Genomic DNA, 22603 nt, shown 5'->3' with positions numbered 1-22603 from the left:
AAACACCACAAGCTTTGCCTTATGGACTACTGCTTTCAATTCTGTGAGATGGGCAATGGTGAGGCGTGCAGTCACAACTTGTTCCTTGTGCCTCTTGAGCTGTGTTAGAGGTAACATGCTCAGAGGGCAAAGGAGCTGCCCTCACAGATGTAAATAATAAGGCCATAGGGCTTCATTATAGATCCTATACTCTCCACATACAGTTAAGAGCAAGTTGAAGTTTCAAGCACCCTAACACCTCTTCATTCCAGGGCAGGTGAAACTTGAGAGTAACTTTTGGTTGTGTTGTGGAAGCTGTTGAAACTCCTGGAGTTGAATTATCTGTGACGTTTTTGTGCCTTTTAGTTTGATTAATTTTTAGACTCTGAGCTGTGTGAGAGGTGGGGTCACGGTATTTCACGGACGCTCCTCTTGTAATGGGAGATTTTACTTGAAGTGGGCCCCTTTTAATTCTGGCAGTAGGCGTCTGGCATATAATGCTACATAACTGTACACTTATGTAACGTAACTTGCTTATTTCAATGGCTTTTGAGCAAACTGTAAATGTGAAAACAGTGCTTTTTCCTTCAATGCTTTTTGGCTGGAGGATTTTAATCAAAGTGTTGCGAAATAGGAAAAATACTTTGCCATTCTGCTTAGTATTAAAGTCCATAAATATGTGAAGAACTAGGAGAGTTCATCACATCCAGCTGCTGAACTGAAGAGAGCAGGGCACAGAAGTTTCTGTCTGTCCTGCATATACTCTGTACTTTCTGAGCTGGGGAGTCATAAACCGGCTGTAATCCCAAAACTGTGATGTTCTGCTGGTTTTAAGGCTGAATTGAGGTCTGGAAAAATCTGTGAGGTTTTTTTACTTGTTTATTTCTGTTGCACTTTATAGACTTTCTATATATTTAAGATCTGGTTGTTCTCCAGAAGCTTTAAGCTCAGGTTAGGAACAGATCAACATTAAAGAGTGGAAGCTGTGTTAGCAGGAGAATACAAATGGGGAGCAGTGTACCAAACAAAACCAAGGCAGTCATGGGGGGGTGTAACAATTGCTGCTTTAACAGAGTGGTGGGTTGGAGCATTTGTAGGTGACCTAAACTCCCATCTCCATTCCTCTTCTTGTTCTCTTTCTATGTGCTTTCAGTGATCAAAGATGATGTTAGTACCATTGCTGAACATCTACATGCTACAGTAGTTTTAAAAAAATACTCATAGTGCATGAAAATAGTATAGCAGGACTGAATAAAGAATTTAGCAATAAAAATACTTTCAAATTCAGTAATAGTTAATTGTTTTTATTCAAAGTATCAAGTCCTACTGGACTCAACAAAGTTACAAGAGTAAAGAGTGATTTAATGAAGATTTGGAAAATTAAGCTTATGATTGTGTTTGAAGTGAAACAAACCTCTTGACTCTTGTAATGCATATAAATCAACTGTAGTTTCAGAGGAGAGGGAAGAAATATGGTTTGACTTATCTGTCCATCATCAAGCCTTCCTTTTTTAATATCTTGGTTCTGCTTTGTATAACAGTCTGAACTGTTGGTGATCTCTGTTGTAGATTAACTTCACGCCTTTTGCTGCTTCAAAGAGAACTTCAAGGAGTATTAAATAAAATCTAATCTCAAATGTAAATACTCATCATCCGCTCTAAATGTAGATTAGCCTACTAATAATCTTCTGCCAACTTCAGTCAACTGATGGTCCTTACATGCTGAGACATAATTAGCAGTGCATATGATTAGTGAGTAGGTCCCAGCTATGTATAATGGAACCATTCAAGGAGTAAATACAAAGAATGAGCCTATTGTAGCGTGTCTGGTTCTGTGGTTTAATTTCTACTTGATTTCAGTAAAAAAAAAATAGCTTCTTGAGAAGCAAGTATCAAATTAGCCCTAGAAACTGCAGGAAAAGTGTCTGACAAATAGATTTCACCATTTAACTCATTTTCTTCCACTTAGTAAAGTGAGGAGAGGAAAATCTAGTCAGGTACTTGGTGTATCTGGGTTTGATTCAGCTGCCTCAACAGCTTGGAGGATACTTGGAATGTTGGGGTATTTTTCTGCTGCAGGTGAATTGCAGGTCTCTTCAATTCAGCTAAATTTCTAAGCAGTTCAGGAGTGTTTTGAGAGGCAGACAATTAGACACTTGCCAAAATATATCAGTGCAGTTTTTCTGCAGTGCAGTGGGTAGTCGGGGGTTCTAAAAGTTACTATAACCATTAATATTTGTAACTAAACTGTATATTCTCTACATGATAATGACCATATTTACAGATCCTGATGATAACTCTTTAATTACTCAGTTCCATTTGAAAATTGAGCCATAAATGAGCTTAGAGTACTTTGTTTGGCTTGGGGAAGTGTTACTTTTTTTTTTTCTTAGACAATTGAAATTGGGATGATTTGCTTTCTGTGCAGATCTTCACATGGTCGTTTTGTGTTACACAAATGCCTCAAAGGTTAGTAGAACAGAGTGTTTTAGAGAAAAAAAAAAGGTTAAAGTAATTTTAAAAAGTGAAAACCAGCATGAACTGGTAATCTGTGTCAGTTCTTCATGGGAGAGAGTACTCTAAATCAAGACTATTTCTTCAGAAAATAGTCAATAGACAGGTTTTTGTCGATTAAAGAAATGTCTCATTTGACCTCTAATTTGGTATTTAAACTGTATTGATTTTAAAGGGCGGGTTTTGTTGGGAATGACTGTTCAGTTGACTAGCAAGACAAGTGTCCAAACCAGGATAATGAGAGCTTTTTGGAATGCTCTGCATGGTACAGTACTGTAAAAGTGAAAGCTTTGGGGGAGATACACCATAAGGAGCTATAGAGAACCCTTACAGGAAACTTGTCTTTTTCTTGAGTACCTTACCTTACACCCTCTTTTGGAGAAACTTTTGGTGGGCTTTCATGGAGAGAGAGCTCCTTTGTTTAATATTTTCAGGTGTATGTTCCTCCTGCTTGTCCACCTTGCAAGATTAAACTTCAGAACATCTTCACCTTGTGAAGAAATAATATTATCTTTTTTGAAGAATGGTAATTTGTCAGAAGCACAGTATCAAGCATTTTTACTTTTGTGTACAATCTCAGATGGACTGATGGAACATAAAGATTATGCAGTTGGTGGCTAAGGAGGATCTGTATAGTTGCATGTTTCAGGATGGTTCTCAAGCTAAACAGCTTGACTGATGCACTAGTCATAGAAATATCACCGTGTAACTTCAATGTTGTCTTTTATTGGGGAATTTAATTTTCTTCAGCTTCTTAGCTCAGATTTCATGACTCAATAGCCCTTATGATAATATTTTGCACTAATACTGTTGTGTGGGACTGTTGAGACAATTCCTCAGAACAGCAATGAATGACTAAAATAGAACTCATGGAATAAGATAATAACATAAATTTAGTGTCTTAGCTTTGTTTCTGGAGTTCAGTATTGTTGCTTTTAGAATTCTTGCAGGCTTGGAATAGAAATCGTCAGCGTCAGCTTACTGGGCTTAGAAACATATTGTGCAACGTGCTTGAGGAGAATCTTGGCATGTAAAATGACGGAATCTTCAGAGAGCCAGTACAGCCACTTGTGTGAAAGTAAACTTTGCTGGGAAGATGTTCTACACCCATATTGTTTCTGCAGACTTTACAGAACATTTGTGGATTGGACATTAATAAACATTTACAGGCACACAGAAATGAAGTAAAGCACTACCAGGGCTCAACTTCATTCTTGCAGTTTCTCTCTGTTTTCCTCTAAATATGCTGAATTCCGTGTTGCTTTTTTTTTAAAAAAAAGTTATTTATGCTTTTATAGAAATTTCCTCAAAGTTCTGTGACTGATACACTAATTCAGAGTCTCCTCTTAAAAACAATATCCCTGCTCTTGAGTTTAAAACTCATGTTCTTGATTCTACCGATTGGGATAAATGTTTTCCATGGTAAAACACGGCATGCCTCCTACCATATTAGCTGTTTGTAAAGCCAAAACCCGACTGCCATAGAGAGAAAAGCTGAAAGCTTTTTCTCAATTCCATGTTACGTCTCAGAAGGATTAAGTGTTTTTTTACCACCTCTTCCATTGTACTGTTCACTCAGACTTTTGTCAAACACTTGAAATACAGCACATGCTTGCATCCATCACTTTACTTTTTTGACAACCCCCACCTCCCCATCCCCCTTTATGCCCCTAGGTGCTGCTGAATCACCACTCCTGTTTCTATAGCATCATGACTGGAGAATCCCCGTTCTAAATAATAGATCTTGTTAACATAGCAGAAGAAATTGTCCTGATGCTTTATTCTCCAATATTGGAGTCAAGGTCAACTACTTAAAAAAAAAAAAAGTTTAGTCCCACTGTCAGTGAAGTCCTGTTGAAAGAGCTTTGCATTTCAGTGGCACTATATTTCAAGTAATGAGTTGGAGCAAGAAATGCCAAGCAATTTAATAATGCAGATGGTGTGCAGAATGGAATTCCTGATTATAGTCATACACTCAAGATAGATAATGTCAGAGATGTGAGGTATTATGAGTTTAGAATCTCTGTATCTGAATGCGTAGTGTATATGGTAACTTTTAAATGGGGCAGGTTATAAACTTCCTTTTGACTCTAGATATTGCTTATGGACTCTATTAGAAGGCAGCATTAGAAACCTAAAGCAAATGCTTGTCATATCTTCAACAGAAACGAACGCTTCATTCTGAAGCACCTGAATTTGATCTATGTCTAAAACAAAAACTATAATGCTGAGTCTGGGAAAATAAATTAAAATCCCAATACAAAATGTATTTTGTGTGTTCCTAGTTAGTTCTAGTGGAGAACATCTGAATTTGTGAAGAAATTGTGGGATTTGAAACAACACAGTCACAAATACTTCCATTGCTGCACCAGCTGTAAATTTTAAAACAGATTGCAATATTGGTACTATAGACATAGCTTCCATCAGGCTACTTGTCAATAGGTCACTGGAAGACTAATATTCCATCAGTTTCTATGTGAAGCTGGAGAAGCACAGCAGATACATCCACTCTATATGTGTTTTCCATGCATGTGGACTGTGAGACCTCAGTTCTTTGTCAAAGTTAGTTACTGCTCTGTCAACAATTTGTAGTTCTGCTGTGCAGCAAGCATCTTCAAGCTCCTCTCCCAGACGAGAGGCTTGTAGAGCATTAGGCATAGATGCGCTGAACAAAGACACCCTGTTGCCAGTGTAAGCTTCTATCCATTTCTATCATGTAAATAATATTTAGGATATATTCTTGCAATGCTTATTTACTGTAGCTCCTAGTGATATCAGTGAGATACTTGGATAGACAGACCACATTCAGGCTTTTGTTAGATTATTAGAAGTTACAGGCTTTTGAAATATTACCTTTTCTGTTAAGTGGATCAGGGAGTTAAGGCTAGTTTTCAAATACTATGTGTAGCGTGGTATTTGAAGTGTCAGGAGAAATGGAGGTCATGAAATTATTACGGTCTCTTAAAAACAGTAAAGATGTAAAACTCATTGCTGGGCATCCATATGAGTGGACATCATGAAAATATGTTCCCTGATGAAGAAAAGGATGAAAAGAGCTAAATAAATGCTTTTTGAGAGTAATGCAGAAGAAAGCTTGTGGCTGATTTTTCTGCATTTCTGTACCTCTGAACATGATGTGTCATACAGAAATGACTCCTGAATTTGCGACAGCCATGATAAGAATTTGACTTCTCTTTTTAGTTGCTTTCCAAAGTAAAAAAGTACAATACAAAAAGCTATAAATGTAATGAGTGACAACAGAATGAAACAAGTTGTGTTAAAGCCTGAAGGATAAAATGAAAATTAGAAAAGGCCTTAATACATTATTTAATACCAGTCTTCAGCTTTTTTTTTTTTTTTTTGGTCTGCTGTAGTCTTTAATAAAATTAAGAAAGTAAAAGTTTAGGTTTTTATGACAATTAATTTTCTTTTGTCTCTCAGTAGAGAAAAGCTGAGTTTTAAGCGTACTCTGTGGTGCTGGTCATTTGTAACATGTTCCATTTTCCCCAATGCTCTGGAACCGTTGCTGTTTGGAGCTGCTTTATTTGCATGTGTGGGTAACCTGCAAGTTGTGTTCAACGATGCAGACACACTCAGAAGTACAATGAGATAAAATGAGCTAGACATTATAAGGCAGTCAGTGTAGTCATTTTGTGCAGCAGTTTGACAGGTGACAGCAGAATCTGTTTTGACAATTGGGGAATTTTCTGGTAATCGCTGATGGGTAGATTTCTGTAAGGAGTTTGTAACTGTTTTTATTCCAAGAGAAAATGAACCTCAGGCTGGGGTTGACACATAAGCACAAACTGCTTCTTCTTAGTGTATGTTACTTTTTTTTTTTTCCCTTGTGAGACCAAGTTTATTCCTTGGCTGGAGCAGATACAATTTGTCTTTCAGCTATGAAGAGCTGCTGATTAACTATTAGCAGCAATGTGCCAGAGTTGAATTCTCTTCTGAGCAGCGTCCACCTTTATTCATAACTTTTGGGATGATTTTAAATGCAGCATGGGGCTTAAAGATTTCCCACAGATTGACTCATTTGAAGTCAGTGGGAATCAGCACTCTTTCAAATCCCATAAGAAATTTAAGTTTTGATTTAGAAACAAGATACCCTTGTAAAAATTTTGTCTCTGCATTTTCCCGTTACTGTAATAAAGTAAATGAGTTACTCTGGGACTTGCTTGCATCAGTGGATAGCTCTTGCAGAGAGTGTACTCTGGGTGAGTAAGCAGCTGGTGCTTTCAGATGTGAAGACAGCTTTTCAGTAATGTCTTCACAGGAGAGTTTTCCAAAGCTCTTGCAGAGGGTTTTATCTGGTCTTCTTCCCTTTTACACAATACCTGTCTGAAACAGGTATAATGCTGCTTTCAGTACTGTACTTCTGGCTTACTAGAGACTATAGACTAAAGCTTGCAGTCTGTAAAGTGTGAAGATGCAGGTTAAATAATTATCAAGACTTGAAAGTCCTCCAGCACCTTCCTACATACTTACGTGCTTCCAACAAAAACGTGTTCTGCAATGTGCAAGAGTGCCCAAGTCAGTCAGTCATCTGCCTGTAGCATGGAAAGCCCTGGGTGTGAACAATGAAGACTCAGTGATAGTACCAAGAGGAAAAGAACACTTGTACCTGCTTTAGGAATTCATTTATGTTTATGAAGTGGGGCTTCTCCTGCTTGGAATAAGTTTATCTAGTTATGTTGACACAGTAGCCAAGTACTTCATTTAACTCCACCATAGAGGCACACCCTTGAGATTAAAAGCTCCTATTTCCAATGCTCCACCTTCAATATGATTTTTTTTTTTCTACAGCTACATGTGCTTTTAAAACCATGTCAGTACTGGTTTTTTCCCCCTCTAGAAAAATGTCTCTGAGGGGGAAATGTGCTAGTTGTATGCTATAATTTTGTGTTTTATTAGTGTATTACTGCCTTTCAATGAAGTATTTCAGTAAGATCTCTCAGCCTTCCTTCAGGAACCTTACAAGTGATCCATATGAAAACAGGTTGACTTTAATCTGAATGTATGTATTCTGACCGCTGATTCTGCTTCCATGTGCTGGCAATAATGTGTCAGGCTGGTGAAAGCCAGGTTTCTGTTTGTGATCTACATCCTGTCTTCACTTGGCCCTTATAGCTTGTGCTATGGGTGGACGTGATGCCTTGCATCTCAGGAGAGGGTAGAAGCTGTTTTGCCTGCTGAATGTAACCCTGTCTTCCAGATCGCAGGTGGAAATTAGAAGTTTTTGCCAGGCAGTTGGTGTGAAGAACTGGGAATTCTTCCAAGTCTCCTTGGGAGCAGAATTTGGTCAATTTCAAACATCATCGCCATTTCTAGGTCAAGTGCACTTGCAAAAGGCTCAGTGACCCTGTCACCATCAATTTCAGTAGAAAACAAGTGGATTTTACCTATGTAAATAAACTGAAATCCTGTTTATTTATGCTCTCTGTTTCCTCGAGGTCAGTTTCACTTTTTGTTTTCTGCAGAGCAGGGTTTTCAGTGACTTTGCAATCACACAGACAAACTGTTGCAGAAACTATTTGCTTATGATGATGAAACTTATTTCAGGACATAAACTTCCCTGTTTAATTTGTTCAATATTTGTATATTATTTACATTTCAAGACAGTGAAACTTGCAATTCCATTTTCCCCAACTTTTTATGACTATGTTATTTTGGAGGGGAACAGAGCTTCTTAAAGATTTACTTTTTATTTTGAGATTGTGTAACTCAAAACGTTGGTACTTCTGGTTTAATTTGATTTCTTATGGAGTTTATTATTCCTTTTTATGGTTTTTTTAGGATTGTCATTGAACTTAGAAATTTTCTTGATTTATTAACTAGGAGTAAGAACTCTCTGCATATTGAATGTAGCATATATGAAGTTTAGGAGAGATTGCAGGGCAAACTGGGGAAAAAAGTGGCACTTCCAATATATCCTCAACAGTTATAGCACTACTGTACAAAGCAGAATTTTTGTTTTTGAAAGGGTGCTGCTGGAGAGAGAGAGAGAGAGCATGTTCCTTAGTGCTGCAGATCTAAAGGGAGGAGGAGAGAAAAGGCATTACTCTTGTCATGACAGCAAGCTTATGAGAGCAATGCTGTTGTCTTTGAGGAAGTACTGGGATCTTCCAGCACTGCCTGCTTCTGGTCTGTTCTCGAGGGATTATGTTCTTTCCTGCCCCTAGATCAGAGTGGGCAGAGGACTGTTCATTCTTCTCTTTTGCTCTCACAGACCAAGGGCAGCACAAGAGTACTGTGACTTAGTACAGTCTTAGAAGACCATCTTGGGTGGCAAAGCCTGAACTTCACACATGGCGTTGCTGAGTCTTGGTCTGTAGCTGGAGAGAAAGTATTTCCTCAACCTTTCAGCGTGAGGGAGGAAACCCTCTGGCCTAGAGCTGGGAACAGGTGGTGTATGCTGGGTTCTGGACTAGCTTTTTCCCCCAGACTGGACCCTATACCAGCAGCACTGTCCAGGGTCGAGACTGCACAACACAGCCTGTGCTAGCAGCTTTTTGCTAGCATATATCAGCCTGGGACAGAACTCTTACTCTGTTTGTAGATGAATTTTCAAGGGTCTCATGGGCTGGATTTAGCTACCAGTCAAAGAGCTTGTATTGAAGCTTTACTCAGATGCACATATTTCTGTGAGGCTTAACAACCACAGAAGTTTGTGGAGATCATTAAATGTGAAATGATTTTTAATTTGGTTTAAATACATTGACACACTGGAGTGTATTTCACAATTTTAAGTAAAATGGAGAAAGTGTTAAAAGTATGCACAAGTGTTCTGCAAAAGAAGCAAGACAATAAGGATACTTGCCAGTAATTCTGTTAGCAGAACCCATGATATCCCTTTTCCAGCTTCTGTAAGAAGGCCAAAATGAAGTAAAAGCCCTTGGAAAATGGACTAAGAGCTTCTGTAACAAACCCTGCCAAATGGGTGTGTAACTGGAAAACTTCCAGTTCCTTTTGTTGCTTAACTGTTAGCATTTTGGTCTGTTTTCTACAGTGTCCCAAAAGTGTCTGCTTTGAGTGATCGGTGTGTTGACAACCTGATATTTTATCTCTGTTCTTCTCTGTTCAAGTACTTTTAATAGTAGCTTCATCTGACTTCCCAAGCCTTAGTAGATTTCAGTTTATGCTGTGCTGGATTGCGAACTGACAAGTGTCTGTCTTACGGATTTAATTCCATTTATAAGAAATTATTTATTTCTTATCCATTATGAATTGAAACTATTGATTTAGAGCTCCTACCTTTAGAGCTCCTACCTTTTTGCTGTCACATACTTCTGATACTAAAAGGCCTAGTTGACATGAATACCAATAAATAAATACAAATAAGGTGACAGTTCCTGCAATACATGTATCAATATCAGAGAGGAAAATAAGCTTTCTGCCAAGAGTATACTGCTGCCTCCCTCTAGCTGCAGTGCTAAGTAGAGTGAGATCATGAAACCCATTTTTATGTACACTGTCAATTAAGTAGGACTACTGGAAGTGTTGATTATATTGTATCTCTTTGGGGTGCAGTCCCATGGCAGTTTAAGTGGATGAAAAACTGGACTAACACATTTCTCCTTGGTGCTGCTTTTAGTGTTATGAGAGTTATCACATAACAGAGAGTTATGTGATGAGGTAGGTGAGGGAGCTGACCTGATTGCTAACACACTCCTCTTTTTTTTTTTTTTCCTGATAAGCTTTCAGTTGAGTAAGTTCTCTGAGCTGAGCATGCATTCCAGAGGACAGACCAAAAGCTGGACTGAGCTGAAATTGCCTAAAGGTGTGGTTTCATGTTTATCATGATCCTGTCTCATTGTGGGTTGCCTCATATCCTTTCCTCTTCCGGTAAGAGTGGCTAAGGACTGTATTTCATATTGGCTGTGCCAGCTGTTTGTGCAGGCAGCCTGATAGTTTTCAGGAAGTTTTTGTTTATGAGAAGGTTTGAAAACAATGTTTGGATTTTACTTTGCACTGGAACAAATACTTCAGGACATCTCGTCAGCTGACAGTTCAAAGATTCTGCCACTCAAATTCAAATTTGTGACTTCATCTGTGCTAGTAAATTAGAGCATTCATAGATACCAGAGTTCACTTGCCTGTGCTGTTAGGTTCTTAACACTTCTGTCATGTTTTTGGCCTGGGCCAGCTAGTACAATCTTAGCGGCATTCCCAGTGGCCACCCTGAAGGCAGCAATCTGAGGCTAGGAGAATTGAAGATGGATGTAAGCCATTCCAGGCCACTTGGTCTTCATGTCTAAGTGGTACTTGGGGCATGTTTAATCACTTAGCATTGCTTTACTGGTTTCCTACTTAATATGTAACAAATGTGCTGCTTTGAAGAGTTTTGAAGTCTGCACTGACAGCTGAGGATGTGCAGAGTTGCAGCACTGTATCTACTCAGGAAGATGGGTTAAAGATATTGCATCTGTGAATGCAGAATTCCAGCAGCTATCCTAGCCTCTGAATTTACAGTCTTTCTTGGAGCCCTTAAACTGAATGAAGGGCAGTGGGTAGCTATTGCCAGTCTTAGGCTCAATAGTCCTGAAGCAAATAGTCTGCTAATATGTGCTGTCTGTTTAAAAGCAATCTTTCCAAAAAACATCTTATAGAACTGGATTGCAAGTACAGTGTTTGTGCATCTTTTCCAGTGCCTTTGCATGTACATGTAAAAAGTCATGACTGAATATGATATAAAAATTTTAATTTCCATTTTAGTGCAAGTCCAAGTGTAAGGCATAACTGAGAGAACACCTCTCAGTTTCTGTTTTCATAAAATAAACAGTATTTTTCAGTGATTAGTTTCATCATAATGTATCTGTTCTGCATTTTTCCGGCATGTCTTTGTATCCAGGTATTTTTTGGCAAATCTTAGTATTCCTCAAAGTGAAAGAGTGGTTACTGTGCACAAAATCAACGTGTGAGTAGGTGGTGGCTGTTGTCACTGTTTTTGTACTGTCTCAAATGTTTCTTAATCCAAAATAATTCTCTTTATCCTCTTTAAAAGTTGAAGAAGCAGCTGATCAAGTGTTAATACTGTACAAATGCCAACAGAGATGTATTTCTTGCCAGCTGTGTCAATTTAGTTTGTATAAAGCTGCATATCTGTTTCAATGGCAAGTATTCAAAGGCTTGCATCTGTGTAGCTTTCCTATTCACATCAGTAATTGTTGTAGGAAAAAAAGAATTCTATTTTTAGTATAAATGATGGTTATCTTACCATTTCATCACTTCAGCTTGAACAGTGTTTGAAGTCTATGTTGAATCTTGCAGTTAGATTTTTGCATACTGAGTTATTTTAGTTAATTGGTACCAGGCCACTTGGAATACTGATTGAATTCTGTAAGTTATTTGAAATGAAACCATTTTTACCTGTACATAGGATACAAAAGGAATAGAAACATAAGACTAAATAAATCACCTGTTATATATGCAAATGGTCTTTCCTACCATTTTGACTCTACTAACCTATGCCAGTCATCAAATTGTTTCTTGGGCCACTGATTTAGCCAGTTGGAATTTATTAATTCATAAGCTTCTTGTATAATTTTCTTGTTTCAGTTGTGGGCTAGCAAGTGCAGGTTTTTTCCCATCTGTTGTGGTTCAAGAAACTTAGGTCATAGATTAGTTTGTAGTCTGTTTTGTAAGTAAAAATGTTTGCCTGTGTTCCTAATATCGATCCATGTTCTTACTAAAAAATATGATGCTGAGCAAGATGCTTAAAATGTATCATCTCATTTCTAGTCATTGGTGCTATTTTTTTTTTTTCAGAAACTGCTACTGGAAGAATAACTTTCTTCTAAACATGGAGTTGGGCACTTTGCTGGCTTGGTGAATGTCTACACATAAATATACCAGAATCAAATGCAACACAGTGCTCCAGGTGTTTTATCTTGAAGTTGCTTCTATCAGCTATGAGGCTGATTGTACCCATTTGTCAGTGATATATCTATTTACGGAATTCATCTGTAGATTCTAATACACTTTATAAAGAGGGAACAAATAGCATCATCATTTTAGGGATAGTGAAACCAGAAGGATACAGTGACTTGCTGGTTTGGCATCAGACTGTAGTTAGAGCTGAGGGAAGAACTCTGATTTCTTGAGTTCGTGAGCTGCTTACTAGATGATATTTACTCCTACTGTGATCATTGGTGATTTAAATATGACTGTCTGTTAAGACAGGAACATCTACATTTCTTAACGTCAAATCCACAGAAAGGTTTAAAAACTCTTACACAGTGACTGGACATTAGATTCTACTGCAGTAATTCTAAATTACTGTAGCAAAACAAAAGCAGGTTTTGGTACTGGAATCAAAGGTTTTTTTGCCTTTAGAAATAAAGTTTGAGCATTCCTGTAGCTATGTAGAGAGTGTCAAGCAATAGTAAGTCCAAGGATACTCTTTTTGCTGTAAAACTGAATGGCATGAGAATGAAGTCATAGCTCTCCAGCCCACTTGGAGTTACCATTGACTAAGTCAAATGTAGTCCTGCTTATCAGACCTGTTTTATCTGGTTTTGCAGCAATTAGCAGACTTCAGAATGTCAAGCGTTAAGAATTTTACTCATATGAGTCATATCCGTTTTCTGTTGTAAGATGCAATAATGCAGTTACTTGTAAGGCTGGGCAGTTGGTGCTGTCTCAGTGGCAGATGGTGTGGTGGTGTGAGCAGTAGTAATTTTAGGTATGTAGTATTTTCTTTATTGGTTTGCAAATTAATAGTTGCTTTGTAGGAAACTTGAGTGTTAAAATCCAGAAACTTAAGTATAAAGTGACTTTGTGTGCACACACACAGTTATTTTGGTAGAACAACTAGTGTGAAGTTTTGTCCTCCTCAAAAAGACATGGATCGCCTCCTCCCTTACTGATACTCTCACTCTTACCTTGGCATGCTTTAAGTGTGAGGGGTAGCTATGTGATCTGTGGATCTGTGCTCAGATTGGCTGAAGCAGAGTCACATCTCAAATTTGGAAATTAATTTCAAACTTGATCTATGTAACTAAATATTAATAAAGCAGCCTGAATGAATTGGTGTCTGAGCTTAAAGAAGTTCTAATTCTAAGCAAGCTGCTCTGCCAGCAGTTCCGAACGTACAGTGGTGATGCACTGTAAGTCAAGAAGCTGGATCAGCAACTTGCAGGAAAAAACATTATTTTTATCTTCAGATTGAATTTAAATTTTGTAAGCCTAATGTTCTCAAAACTTTGGGTTTTCCATTTTTTCCTATATGGGGGCTAGTTTACTTACACGGAAAGGCTGTGGGAACTCGGGTATTTAGTCTAGATAAGAAGAATAGTGGATGTCAGGAGGCTGGGGCATCCCTTCTTCCTGTTGTATCTAGTGACAGGACAAGGGACAACGGAAAGAAGCTGGAACACAAAAATTTCCATTTAAACATAAGGAACAACTATTTTCCTATGATGGTGCAGGAGCCCAGAGACAAGGCTGCCCAGGGAGAGTGTGGAGTCTTCTTCTCTGGAGGTCTTTAAAACCCACTTGGACACGTTCCTGTGTGACCTGATGTAGATGGACCTGCGTCTGCAGGAGGACTGGACTAGATGATCTCTAAAGGTCCCTTCCAAGCCCTGCCGCTCCGATTCTATTATTATAAACGTTTTGGTTTATTTTGTTCACAACTTTTGTAATTACTTTTCTTGAGAACAGTTGAGAGATGAGGGCAGCCATTCCAAACTTCCTTGTAGCTTGCAATAATACTTGCATTGTAATAAAACTTGTACATCTGCAACTGTATACAAGGCTGCAACTTTGCTTCATTCTACTGGAGATAAACTCCTCATCCTTGTTAGCTTCTAACAAGGCCCTTTACATTTTTAAAAGACTTTAAGGCTTTTCTGTTGCAGAGCAAGATTACCCAAGTCCATGCTGTGGGATGCTTTACAAAGCCAGACTCTGATTCCAGCTAGATATTCTATGAATTGTTATGGTAGAACTACACAATAGTGCCACGTTAGTGACATGTGTAAGGTTCTGATGGCAGTTTGGAATATTCAAAAATTAAAAACAAAACAAACTGCAATCTCAACTTTAAACTTGAGGGTTTTTTTGTGTGAAGTAGATACTTTTATGCAGTATTTTTTACAGAGCCTAGGGGATCTATCAAATTAAGTTTAATCAGGTCTGTGATGTTTACTCTGCACTTTCCCCATGTTGACTGAAGTAAATTGGTTTGTGTGGCTTTGTGCTGCAGGTCGTACAAAGGATTCAGATTTTTCCACACTAAGTTGGAAGGAGGGCTGCATGCAAATCTTCTGCTTATGGCTTACAGATTAATAAGGTCTGAGCAGACCCTGGGAGTAGTATTCCCACCTACTTTCAAATCATCTTTGATTTGTAAAGCCTTAGTAGTAGTGTGCAGTGGATAAAACAACTGTAATTCCGTAGCTTGCTTTTGTTGGTGAAAGAAAGTGATGGTGGTGTCTAAATGGTAGGTGTCAGGAGGTTAGGACATCCCTTTTTTCTATAGTAGCTAGCAACAGGACAAGGGGTAATGGGATGAAACTGGAACACAAAAAGTTCCATTTAAACATAAGAAAAAGCTATTTCACTGTGAGGGTGAGGGAGCAGTGGAACAGGCTGCCCAGAGGGGTTGTGGAGTCTCCTTCCTTGGAGGTCTTCAAGACCCACCTGGACATGTTCCTATGCGACCCGATCTAGGTGAATCTGCTTCTGCAGGGGGCTTGGACTAGATGATCCCTAAAGGTCTCTTCCAAACCCTACCATTCCGTGATTCTGTGGTGGTTTCTTCTTAATTTTAATGTTTTATCTTCTTTTAAAAGGAAGAATTGGAAATGGATAAGGTATGGGAACAGAGACTGGCGTATCTTTCTGGTTTTCAGTACATAATTAGGGACATAATTAGGTTTTTTAAGATGCAGATGAGTAGGAAAATATAGGTATCCTTTCAAATGTAAACAATGAATATTTAGGGCATTGTACACAGACAATAAATCATAATAACATGCTAGAGATGGTGAATTTATTGTTCTGCCTGTAGGGAAAGAATATGCTTTGCTACCTGGAAACCCCTGAGATAAGAAACGGGTGATAAACTGTTTATATGGATTTATTTAGAGAAATATTGGTCAATGTAGTTGTTAAAAGCACTTTCAGTGCTTTTTCAAAATGAAAAGCACATGAATAGCCAGAGACACAAAAGGACTAAATGCTGCTGGGCATGCTTATTTTCTGATGTATTAGGATGCCTAACAGAGCTTAGAGCTATTGTGAATAAATTTTTGAAAACCTCATGGAAGTAATAAATAAATAAAAATCTTAGGAGGTACTAGGAAAGAAATAGAGGAAAAAGAAACTAGAAAAATCACTCGCTGGATAAATCTGTGAGGTGTCATGTCTTTATTGCCTGTATTTCCACTCATCTCCTTCCAAAAAACAGATTCGTAACTTGGTGGAAAATACAGCCAAGGGAGGGGAAAAAAGGACTATCAGAAGCATTGTTTCCATCAGAATTTTTTCCATGCAGATTGAGACTGAATAGATATGGTTTCATCAAAAGGAAAACAAAGGGAAAAGTGACACAATTTAAAATGAGGAATGGGAAGGAAAGAATGATTAAGGAGCAATTGATCATTCTTAATTTCTGGTCTTCTTATCTGCAAGCAACTTCAGAAGAAGCTAAAGGAAGCACTTTTCTATACAAAGGCATAGTCCTTTTGATGACTGTTCAACTAAAATGTACAAAGGATGGGTGTGCTGAGAACTTTCTACATGGTAGACACATGGAATGAGTCAAGAACTCTTCAAAGTATTCAGTTTCCAGAAGCTTGAAGGGTGTACTAGGTGTCTCTGTAGTTGCTCTGTTTCTTTTCCCTGATAACAGCTTTTGGCAGAGATGAGATACTGGACTAGATGGACTTTTATCTGACTTAATGCTTCTACTCTTAAGACCAAACTGCTGCAGTTCCTTGGCAAAGGATGTGAATTTTCTAACTAATTTGCTAGACAAACTAAATTGTAAATGTTTTGCAGAAGTAGATGCTGATTGATGATGAACAAGACTCACCTATTTAATGCAAGTTGGGGGTAAATTGTCAGCTAATATTAGCTGATTCACAGGATCACACTGGTTTACACTGGATTAGGGTCTGGCATCAGTCTGGTTAGGAAGACTGTTCATAACTGTAGTGCCAGACTAACTTTGGGATGTACTATTTTCCATGCACTATTGCACAGCCACCTGGATGACCTCCTTTATCACAGTGGAGCACTAGTAGTTCTCCTGTCAGGATGCTTTTCTGTGGTAGTAGCTCTGCAGCTTTAATTTGAGAGTCACTTTCAGAGTGAAGCCAGGGAATTCAGTGTTTAAACCCATGTTTTTTTGAAGCATGAATTCCAGCAATCTGGAAGCAAGACCTGTAGAACAGAACCAGAAGGAGGTGGAGTAGGGTCCATGTTGTGAGACCTCACAGGTTCTTGAGATAGTCTGGGTTCTGATGAAATGAAGCTCAGCTTAGTTTCCTCTTAGAGACTAGGCTCTATATTGGAAGGGATATCCCTAGGTATGCTTTATCACATACTGTCCAGTTTCTGACAACATTTTCCTCTTTATGGTTGAAGTGGTCCCTGTAGATACGTTGTAGATGAGCAGTGAAAAAGGACCTGTGGTGATGCAGCTGTTGTTAGTAAAGGATATAAGCTAATCATGGCTTTTTGAATGGCAATAAATCTCTGGATATTTTGCCCTGGACAATTTTCTGACAAGAGGGAAGGAGGTTGTTTTTGAAAGTTCTTATCAGTAACTTAAAGCCTTTACAATTCAGTAGCTCCCTTTGTCTTAATTGGAAGAAAGTTGTGTTAATACATAGTAGTTCTGAAGGTAATATGCTTTATTGTATCTCTTAGAGTGTAACTATTTGTAACTCGGACACATGAGGAAGGTTTTGTAGAAGCTGCCTCTATGAATTTCTTTGGATTGGGATGGGGGATGCGAGTGACTGAGCATTACGCAACCCTTTCAGTGCTTTTGCACAAATTACATCAGAGATGATTCTGTGAGCACTTTCTATAGGATATCTTGTTTTATTCTTGTGCAACTTCCTTTCTGTGCTGAAACAAATTGCACCGTGATTGAGCATAGCCAGAGCAAATTTTCCAATTTGTCTTTTCATTTCACATAAACTTAAAAAGAGGGTTCTCTACCTATTTTCATCCATCTGATATAGATACAAGCATTTTCATGTAAAGAATGGAGAAAACAAGATCTCAAGCTGCTGGAGGTATTTATTGTCTGCTTCTTTATTGTAAATATTAATTTCTGTTTGATGAATGCTCCTCCACTATACAACCAAAATGTACTAAATCAGACCTGTATATACAGACTGTTTGGAGTACCTGTGGTGTAGATATTGGCATAAAAGCATTCCTGTTTCATTTGATTTAAGCATAATTAAGTTGTTAGGAATGAATTTTAAATGTGAAGAAAACTGAGAAAGTTAGTATCCTAATCATATGAAGTCAGAAACAGAAGTATAGTATGGGTTTTTTTGCTAAATAAGAATAGTGTGGCATCATCCTACAAAAAGGATGATGCAAATCACAGAAGAAGGTAGGACTGTCCCATTTTGAACTCCAGGAATGGATCCAATATTGATGTTCCTGCTCTGAGGAATCCAATCTGCTCTTGGAAATTTCCAGTAGCAAGTGGACTTGAACCTTCTCTAAACTCTGTGTGGACACAGTTGCCACATGGCTATTTTTCTCCAAAAATCTCTTCTAAATATCTTTTACTTTTGAAAGCAAATGTATTTTAAGAGATGTTTAAAAAAAAAAAAAAAACCAACTACAAAGTTGTTCTATCTTTTAAAGTACATTTTTATTTAGTCTTACCGTTCTTTTACTGTTCAGAAACAGGGAAATTTAATTGCTCTTCTTCTTGACAATGATTTTTTCACGCATTGAGGAGTTATATATGTTATAAAACATGGCACGTGAGACTCCTGAGCCCTTTGGCATTTGGTGTTCTCAGTGTCCTTCTGTTGCTGAGAAAACACTGGACAAAGCAATGAAAATGCTACAGTGTAGAGATTTCTGTAGTGACAGCCAGGGATGGCTGATATATTTTGACCTCTTCGGTTATGATGGGACTTTGTGCCAGAAATTCTCAGATATTGTATTATTTTGAGAGATAACTTCTTCTTAGAAATGTTTTCATTGGTCAAGAAAATATTTAACAAATGTGTTTGTTTACGTCTCTTAGAATACTCTTGCTTCCAAATTTCCAGAAGCCTGGGAACATCCCCATTTTGTGCAGGCATCCCAGCTGCTGTTCATCATATTCTTGAAATACTGAGTATTTATTTCTCAGTCTGTGTTCACTACTCATTAATTGTCTGCGTTTAAACCATTTTTGGTTTAACCAGATTGGGAAATGTTAACTTCCATGATGTGAAAATAATGTTTTAAGAAATAATTCTACATCTTCAGATTAGAAACAATTCTGGAGTTTTTTTCAACAGCTTAATGACCATGATTCTGGCCTTTGAAGAAAGATCTACATACTCTGCCTCAGTCTGTCTTAGCCTTTTGGTTTGGCTTGGTGCAGACTACGTCTTTACTCGAACCTGTGTGAAAATGAGCAAACTTCTTAATAAGAAAATGAAAGGAGTAACTAAAAAGAGGAAAAGCTTTCAGATAGCATGAAGGCATCTTAAAATTGCTTTCACTAAATGCATGCTACTTATTAAAAGAAATTTTAAAGTAACCCACAGAAGGTGGCATTGCCAAGAGGATGAGTGAATAGAATGATGCTCTTTGATAAGAGATTTTTTTTTTTTTAATCCACATGAAGAAACATTTTATTTTGTCATAGTTTGTGGTTTTTTGAGTTTTTTGATTTTTAGTGTAAGCTTTACTAAGACAGTTTCCAAAAGAATTTGAGCAATACATTCTGAAGATAGATGACAGAAATGAGCCTTCTTGAATATTTCACTAGCAGGGAGCAAGGTAGGAATCTCATGTAGTCAAGATGGAAAAGAAGTAACTGACAAAGATGCAGCTTTTCTGCTGTGATCTTAAGAAAGACTTTCTTTAAAAGGATAAAGCTAGGGGCCTGTCTCAGATTTAAATTGCCAGGAGAAGATATTTTAAAATAAGCTGATAAAATGAGCAGCAACAACTCAGGAGCTATGTGATGATGACTCAAAAGTCTTCAAGGAGGTCTGACTGGAACAAGTGGAGCTATTAATTATGGTGCATGGCTTCTGATTTTGGTTGATGTTGACAGTATAGGAAAGGGAGATGATAATCTAACATTGATACGATAAATGGGATGAAAATGTAAAGGAAGAACAAATTGCACAGATACATGGATAAAATCTGGCAGTAGGGAAGAGTTGACATGACTTTTTTTGCAGAAGGAAATCACACTTTTTGTGAGTCTGTACTTAAGGATGATTCATTTAAGACACTATATTGGTATGTCAAAAGGTTTTTGACAGGATATCTTACCAAAGACTCTTTAAAAGAGATAAAATGAGTGGAGATGACATCCCTTGAGACAAATGGGTTCTTAATGGAATGGAATGCAAGATCATGTACTATTAAGCAAGGTTGCCAGTAGGTGAGAAGATTTCTCTGTGCTTTCTTTTTGAATTGGGCTCTTAAAAGGATAAATGGCTGATCTAGAAACTTCCTGATGGGGAAACAGCATGGTGACAATGTTTGTTGTTGTGCAGGATAGTAAAAACTATGAAGAGTTGACTGTAAAGAGTTGCAGAAAGTCTTATGGTACCAGGCGAATGGGAAGGTGAAGGACAGTGGCAGTGAATGCCAAGTAACATACATGAAGACAAGCAGTTCTAATTATTCACACAATATTAAGTACTAATTTAGGTGTTACTATTCAGCTTTCTAGGTAGCTCAAGAGTTTTCTGAAAATGTCTCTAGGTTGCTGACTGACACAAGTCAGTTTTCCTTTGCCCCGTTCTTAGAATCTCTGCAACGAGGACTGCGAGCTTCTGTTAGAGGTACTGAGCTTAAACAAAGCTTTTATCTGATCCCTCTAGCTGCTGTGATGAAACTCAAGAGTTGGCTTTTGAAGCTTGGAGGTGGATTTGCCTGAACATTCTTGTCACAGTGAGCTACTCAAAGAAGCCAAACATATGACCATGTTATAAATGAAAACAATCAGATTTTATTAGAATAAAAATTAGTGACCTGAAGTTTTCTCCAGCTAAGAAGTACTTTAAGACAGAAATAAACATAACAGAATAAACAGAAATGAAAAGTTTTTATAAGTTTCTTCCCACTCATCCTGTCCTCAAGGTGCATTGTTCTCTGCTTTGGTTTTAATGAACTCTGCACCTCTAGAGCTGTAGCAAACTCTTTGCAGTTCCTTTAGGAAAGTTTTCTGTCACTTCTGAGGCCTTGCCTTTTTGTAGGATTTTATTCTCTGAGCTCCTCTGTTGGCACACTGATGGTCCCACAAGTGCTTTGTTCTTGGGTGGTCTTGGGCACTTCTTCAGAGAATAAATAAACACTCATTCATCTTGTGTCTTAAAGACATAGCTTGAAAACATAAATAATCCTGCAGATAGCATCACATGTCTTACTTGTTTGGTGTTTTTTCTTCCTAGGATCTTATCTAGACCAAAGGAGTGCTTGGTCTTCATTTGGGAAGAAAAAAAAATTTGCAATGATATAGATCCTCAGGACAAAACTTCTAAATATAGAAATACTGAGTTGTTACAGTTTGCCATGCTTTCCCTGACTTTTTCTGCTCTGTGATTGTAGATTGTTTAAAAATATATTAACATTTACTACAGGTCCTAATGCTTACTGGCCCCACAATGTTCACAAGCCTTCAACTGAGCCTTATTATTAACTCCTTGAGCTTTGAGTATTTATTCTGATGCAAAGTTTGGAGTTGAGATAGTATTTGATATTGGATGTTCTTGGCACTGAGAAGCCTATTTCACTGGGATTGATACAGATGCATTGAGCCTAAATGTATTGAAGTTATTTTTAAATAATTGTCTCTTTGTTTGCTTGTCATCTTTTATTCTTGCCTAATCCTGAGTTACTCCTACATGCATCAAGCTGAGAGTGGGGTGTTGGGTTTTTTTTTTTTCAGTTGTTGGGGGTTGAAATCATATGATAACATCACAGTCCTTTGCCTTGAGCCAAGACAGTGGATTTTTATCTCAAGCTTTCTTCTTTTCTTCTTCATCAGAAATCAGAAAATATTGCTCTAGTTGTCTGCAGATCATTGATACAGTTTAGATTTTGCCATGTAGTTTGCTGTGATTTACACCTCCCTTTCTGTAGTTGTCATCTACTTGTGTGTGTGTGTCCATTTCTAACACCTGCATAAACTTTCTTTGTGTTACCAGTTAGTTGTCAGCTTCCACTATTTTTATTTCATTAAGTACCCTCTGCTTTGCTCTCACAGTCCTGAATGACAGAAGCAAGAGGTTCACATTCTTAAAGCATAGTGCAGTCAACAAGGCCAGGGTTTCACTCAGAGGCCTTTGGTCTAGAACACTGTTGTTGTAGAAAAAACCCTCAATCAGTTGGTTCTTTTCCTTGTCTGCTTGGTGAAGTCTTGCACTTGCTTTTGTGAGAGCAATATGAGCCTGTTAGCTACAAAAGTGTGCAGGAATCAGTTCACACAGGTTTTTCTGAGAACCATGTCAGTGTGTTGCAGGAGAGAGTGCAAGTTTTGTGATGCTCCATGATAGAGGAAACACCACTGACAAGTTAAACACTTGGGAGGTGCTCCAGGATGTTGGGACTTGTGGGTTATGAACTTTCTTGTGATTTCTGGTTTAAATTTATACAGGGGCAGCTTCTATTTGCTGTTGTACTACACTGCCATCCTTCAGCTTAAGCAGTTCTTCCTTCATTCTTACCTTCTTTATCAAGAAAACAGGAACTATCAATAAAAAGAGGGAAGGTTGCTTTTTAAGTGGTTAACTACTTCATTTTTGTTACTGAGCAGGTTCCCAAAGATCTGAATTGAGATGTACAGAATCTGTCAGTATGGCTATGGATGCATGATTTTTTTTTAATCTGCAATGAGATGGATTGGGAGATATTTAATTTTTTTTTCCTATTGTATCTCAAGGAACTC

At 37.9% G+C, this 22603-nt stretch overlaps 1 protein-coding gene across 2 annotated transcripts in view; it reads left to right on the top strand.

Moving 5' to 3' along the window:
* The window catches only part of MAP3K5 (mitogen-activated protein kinase kinase kinase 5), a 107598-nt gene that overhangs the window by 1979 nt on the left and 83016 nt on the right, over window positions 1–22603 (top strand). The window contains exon 1 of one of the 2 annotated variants that reach the window (XM_061990754.1): window positions 13076–13180. The exons of the other annotated variant lie outside the window; for it this stretch is intronic. The gene's annotated coding sequence lies outside the window, so the exon portion shown is untranslated. Of the gene's footprint in view, window positions 1–13075; window positions 13181–22603 lie in introns of those variants that run through there. 2 annotated transcript variants of the gene reach the window in all.

The sequence above is a fragment of the Colius striatus genome, chromosome 2 (assembly GCF_028858725.1).
Source record: "Colius striatus isolate bColStr4 chromosome 2, bColStr4.1.hap1, whole genome shotgun sequence".
NCBI lineage: Eukaryota > Metazoa > Chordata > Aves > Coliiformes > Coliidae > Colius > Colius striatus.
The sequence above is the reverse complement of the archived record's forward strand: the minus strand, read 5'-3'. Positions and strand labels throughout refer to the sequence as shown.